Genomic DNA, 6000 nt, shown 5'->3' with positions numbered 1-6000 from the left:
GCTGCTGCCCCCGGCCCGCGCCCCGGGTGCGGGCCGGCCCGGGAGTGTCCCGGGCGGCCCGCGGGAAAAATTATATTTTTATTTAAAAATTAATTTTAATATTTAAAATTTTATTTTTGGTCCGGTCAAAAATTGTTTTTGATTGGTTCACGAGATTTCGGATCGAATTGTTCGAGTCCGTAAATTTTAAAATTGATTTTGGATAAATTTGAATTTTTGGAAAATTTTAATATTTTATCCGTAAATTGAATTTTGAAATCAATTATTTTGGTACAATTGATGATAAGATATGATCTTATGATATATTAAGTAAAATATGATTTTATTTGTAAAATTGGATTTTATAGATAAAATATGATTTTATTTGATATAGAGATAAAATATGATTTTATATGTGAAATGAGACTTTATATATAAAATATGATTTTATCTTGTTTAAATTTGAATTGCCACAGCATGTTATCCAATAAATTAATTTTGAATTAAATGTTATTGGATAAGGATGATCGATTGCCATGACCAATTTTGTAGGTGTATGTTAGGAATTTACATTTTGTTTTTATTGTTGTTGGTTTTATTAATGGGCCTGGTTTATGGCCCGATATGAATGTCATATGTAATAAAAGTGGGCTTGGTTTATAGCCCGTTCCCACCCCTAAAAATGTATCCCCTACTTGTCATTGTTATTTATTGTAAATGCATTAGATTTAGTGGGAGATCAAGATTTGAAGACGGTGGGCCCAGCAGACAATAAAGACTGAAGAAATGTAAATTGGAAGCACATGTAATAGGATTGCATTGCATACTGCATATTACCTAGGATTGGACTAAGACCCGTGATTGGCAACCACGGGTCAATTAGAAATGGAATCGATCATCCTATATAATATTTGATATTATGATTGTATGCATGTTTAGACATAAATTGCGTGAATCCGGCAATGCATGCAATAAATTAAATATGATGAGACAAATATTTTTATAAATAAAATCCCTCATTTTAAATATGATTTAAAATTTATATCAAGATAATAAAGGAAATTTAAACATTGTTTAAATGTTCCTACCTTCCATCAATGGTCAATGTATGTGATGCTACCCGCGGATACGGTCCGGCTCATATTATTGGGGGGGCCCGTCCGTCGGAAAGCTGTACATTGGATCGACAAATGTTGTAAGTTGGGTGGAACTCCCATGGGATCGGCTCATATTATTGGAGGATCCACATGGCGACCGTCCATCACAACTTAATATTGATGGGTCATCTTGACATGTCACTTTAAACGGCGTCATATTATTGGGCCCTTATTGGACATGAGGTAAATACATGGGGGTTGCTTTGGAAGCAATTGGGCTCTACCTTTTGAGAATTATGGTTGGCTGATATTATTCGGGACCATAAGTTTGTCAATTGGACTCCATGTTCTCACTAAGGAAAAAGTTTCCCGTTTTCACTAGAGGGTGGTGAAATCGTTAAAATAGTGGGAGTGAGATTCATAAAATTAAATTCGCCTATTTTATGTCTTAGTAAATTGTTAAACAATCATTGATATATGTCTGTTTTCCTTTTCAGTATTTCATACAATGAATTCGCGAAATCCTTGATTCTCGATCCTCGAACAAAACAAGTTGACTGGCGCCAACTATACGGAATGGTTCCGGAAGTTGAAGATTGTCTTAACTTCGGAGAAAATGCTCTACGTGTTAGAGAAAGCACCTCCGAAGGAAGCACCAGCTGACATAAGTCCGGAGGAATTGGCCAAACTTGATGCATGGTGTGACCATGACATCAAGACCAAATGCTATATGCAAGCCTCGATGTCTGATGAACTCCAGAGGCGATTTGAGGACACGGTGAATGCTGCTGACATTCACACGCAACTCAAGGAACTTTTTGGGGCTCAGTCGAGGGCTGAAAGGTTCGCTACTGTTAAGGAGCTGATGACGTGCCGCATGCGTGAAGGGACTTCGGTCCGTGATCATGGGGTACGAGTGATTTGGCTCATACAAAAGTTGGCGACCCTAGATTTGGTGTTGGAGCATGAACTCAATGTGGATTTATTGCTTCTGTCTCTTCCTTCTTCATTTGATGGATTTGTGATAAATTTTAATATGAACAAGATAGAGGCCACCCTTGAAGAGATGGTCAATATGCTCGTTACATATGAATCAACACTTAAGAAGGATAAGCCAGCTTTCTTGGTGGGCTCCTCATCTTCTGCGAAGAAGGGGCCAAGTATGAAGGGCAAGAAACGTTCTACCCCACCCAAGAAAGTCGAGCCCGAGAAGAAGCAAAAGACAAAGGCTTCAAACAATGGAAAATCCAAGGATGTTTGCCATTACTGCAAGAAGCCGGGTCATTGGAAGCGCAACTGCAAGGAATATCTTGAGCAGTTGGGAACTGCAAAGGGTATGTTCTATATTGAAATAAACATGTCACTTAATACAACTTCTTGGGTATTGGATACCGGATGTGGATCTCACATTTGCAATGATTTGCAGGTGATGACAAGAAGTCGCAGGCTTAGAATGGGTGAGACCCAGCTGAGGCTCGGGAATGGTTCCAGAGTTGAAGCTACGGCCATTGGAGATGTTTGTTTGACTTTGCAGAACGGTTTTAAATTATTGTTAAGAGATGTTTTATTTGTGCCAGATTTATATAAAAACATTATTTCTATTTCTATGCTTGATAGAGATGGTTATTCTTGCAATTTTGTGAATGGGATTTGCAATATTTACAAGAATGAATGTTTAATTGGAAATGGACAACTTGAAAACGATCTATACAACTTAAAACTAAAAGACGTTCCAATGAATTATGTTGATAAACCGGCGACAACAAACAAAAGGAAAATCGATAGTCAAAACCCGGCAAACCTTTGGCATGCTAGGCTAGGTCATATTTCCTCAAGGAGGATGAACAAGCTAGTGGGAGAGGGCATGTTTGATATGTCTGATATTAATTCTCTACCTACTTGTGAATCCTGCCTAAAAGGAAAAATGACTAAATCTCCTTTTAAGGGGAAACCTGAGCGTAGTCAGAATCTGTTGGATTTGATCCACACAGATGTTTGTGGTCCATTTAGAGTAGGGACTCAACATGGCCACACCTACTTCATTACCTTTACTGATGATTATTCAAGGTATGGGTATTTATATTTAATGAAATATAAGTCTGAAGCATTTGAAAAGTTCAAAGAATTCAAGGCTGAAGTAGAAAACAAGCTAGGTAAAAGTATTAAAGCACTTTGATCGGATCGAGGTGGAGAATACTTGAGTACCGAGTTTTTGGACTATCTGAAAGAGAATGGGATTCTCTCTCAGTGGACTCCTCCTATGACACCACAGCTTAATGGTGTATCGGAGCGTCGTAATCGAACTTTGTTGGACATGGTTCGATCTATGATGAGCTTCACTGAGCTTCCACCTTCGTTTTGGGGCTATGCGCTTGAAACGGCGGTATTGTTGTTGAACAACGTCCACACTAAAGCAGTGAACAAAACACCATACGAGTTATGGAATGGCAAAGCTCCTAAGTATTCGTACTTGAGGATTTGGGGATGTCCTGCTTACGTGAAGCGGACAGTGGGAGATAAGTTGGATAGTCGATCCAGCTTATGTTATTTTGTAGGGTATCCGAAGAATTCAATCGGATATTATTTCTATTATCCTGCTGAAACAAAGGTGTTTGTTTCTAGGAATGCCACCTTCTTGGAGAAGGAATTCTTATTGGATAAGAAAGGCGAGATGATGGAACTCGAAGAAGTTCGAGAAGAACCCGAAATACAAAATAACGATCCTACACCTCAGGAACCATTGCTGGACACGCCTGCACCTAGAAGATCCGAAAGGACTTCTAGACCTCCAGTTCGATATGGTCTTCTTCTTGAAGGGGATCAAGATGAACCCGACATTGGATGTGATCCAAGAAACTTCAAGGAAGCAATTTCTGATGCGGATTCGAATTTATGGCTTGAAGCTATGCAGTCAGAATTGGATTCGATGCATACAAACCAAGTTTGGTCTTTAGTAGATCCTCCCGATGGAATTGTTCCGATAGGGTGTAAATGGATCTACAAAAGAAAGCTTGGGCCTGATGGTAAGGTATTGACCTACAAGGCGCGATTGGTGGCTAAAGGTTATACTCAAAGGCAAGGAGTTGACTATGACGAAACCTTTTCACCAGTTGCAATGTTCAAGTCCATAAGAATCCTAATTGCCATAGCTGCATGGTATGACTATGAGATATGGCAAATGGATGTGAAGACTGCTTTTCTTAATGGAGACATTAAGGAAGAAATCTATATGAAGCAGCCTGAGGGGTACACATCCATGGGAAGCGAGCATAAGGTATGCAAGCTTCAGAGATCAATTTATGGTCTAAAACAAGCATCAAGAAGTTGGAACCAGAAATTTGATGAAACAATAAAAGATTTTGGTTTCATCAAGAACCCGGAGGAACCTTGCGTGTACAAGAAAGTAGTTAAGGATGCGGTGACATTCTTAGTACTTTATGTTGATGACATCCTACTCATTGGGAATGATGTAGGGATGTTGCAGTCAACAAAGATATGGTTATCAGGTAGATTTTCGATGAAGGATTTGGGAGAGGCATCCTACATTCTTGGGATACAGATCTATAGAGATAGGTCTAAGAGAATGATAGGACTCACTCAATCAACCTACATCGATACCATATTGAAACGGTTTTCAATGGATGGGTCCAAAAGAGGACATCTACCCATGTGTCATGGAGTTTCTCTATCCAAGTCTATGTGTCCCAAGACTGATGCAGAGATAGAGAATATGACACATGTACCATATGCGTCAGCTATAGGTAGTATCATGTATGGGATGATATCTACCAGACCGGATGTAGCATTTGCTCTGAGTGTCACGAGCAGATATCAGTCTAATCCTGGTCAAATGCATTGGAAAGCCGTGAAGGACATTCTTAAGTACTTACGAAGGACTAAGAATATGTTCATGGTATATGGAGGACGAGATCTCAAATTGGAAGGCTATACCGACTCTAGCTTCCAAAGTGATGTGGATGACTCGAAGTCAACCTCTGGATTTGTGTTCATGCTCAATGGCGGTGCTGTCTCTTGGAAGAGTTCCAAGCAGGACACCACAGCGGATTCCACCACTGAGGCTGAATACATTGCAGCATCAGCTGCTGCTAAAGAGGCCGTTTGGATGAGGAAGTTCGTCCAAGAGTTGGGCGTTATTCCTGAATTTGTTGGTCCAGTCCCGGTGTACTGTGACAACACGGGTGCCGTTGCTCAAGCAAAGGAACCAAGGTCTCATCAAAGATCCAAACACGTACTGAGGAAATACCACATAATCCGGGAGATTGTGGAAAGAGGAGACATCATTGTCGAACGAGTGGCCTCTGCAGACAATATCGCTGATCCGCTTACTAAGCCCTTGCCAGGACCATTGTTTGACAAACATCGCGAAGCAATGAGTCTACGTAGTATGACTAGTTGGCTATAGGGCAAGTGGGAGATTGTAAGAGTGGGTGCCCAGTGAGCCAACTGTGTGGCTATGGGCTTTGATGACTCTTTGTATAAACAATCTTTTGTTTAATATTATTTACACTTTTATGGCAATGACTTTATATTACTTCATATTGTTATATTGTGATATACTATTGTTGTTTTGATAAAGACCTTGAATATACTATAGTGTATGTAAGATGTGGTAGAACATGGAGATGTCTATCATGAAATACATCTTATAGTCACTGTATATTCTAAAAACCGTTCCTAGTCGATTGAGCCGTCCGATAATAAGGATAAGGATCGCTCGAGTTTGAGACTAGCATTTGCGATGCGGAGTACCACGTTTCATTGGTAGGGAACATGGAGATGTTCGAAGCATGCAAATGGATATTCATAGGATGAATAATCGAACTACCCTATCCGGACTTTCCAAGTGGTTATCACTTATCGAGTGGATAAAGTCCGCGGTTTTGGTTGTACACCATTAGTCCTT

Source organism: Henckelia pumila, chromosome 1, assembly GCF_033568475.1.
Source record: "Henckelia pumila isolate YLH828 chromosome 1, ASM3356847v2, whole genome shotgun sequence".
NCBI lineage: Eukaryota > Viridiplantae > Streptophyta > Magnoliopsida > Lamiales > Gesneriaceae > Henckelia > Henckelia pumila.
Note: the sequence above shows the minus strand (reverse complement) of the source record.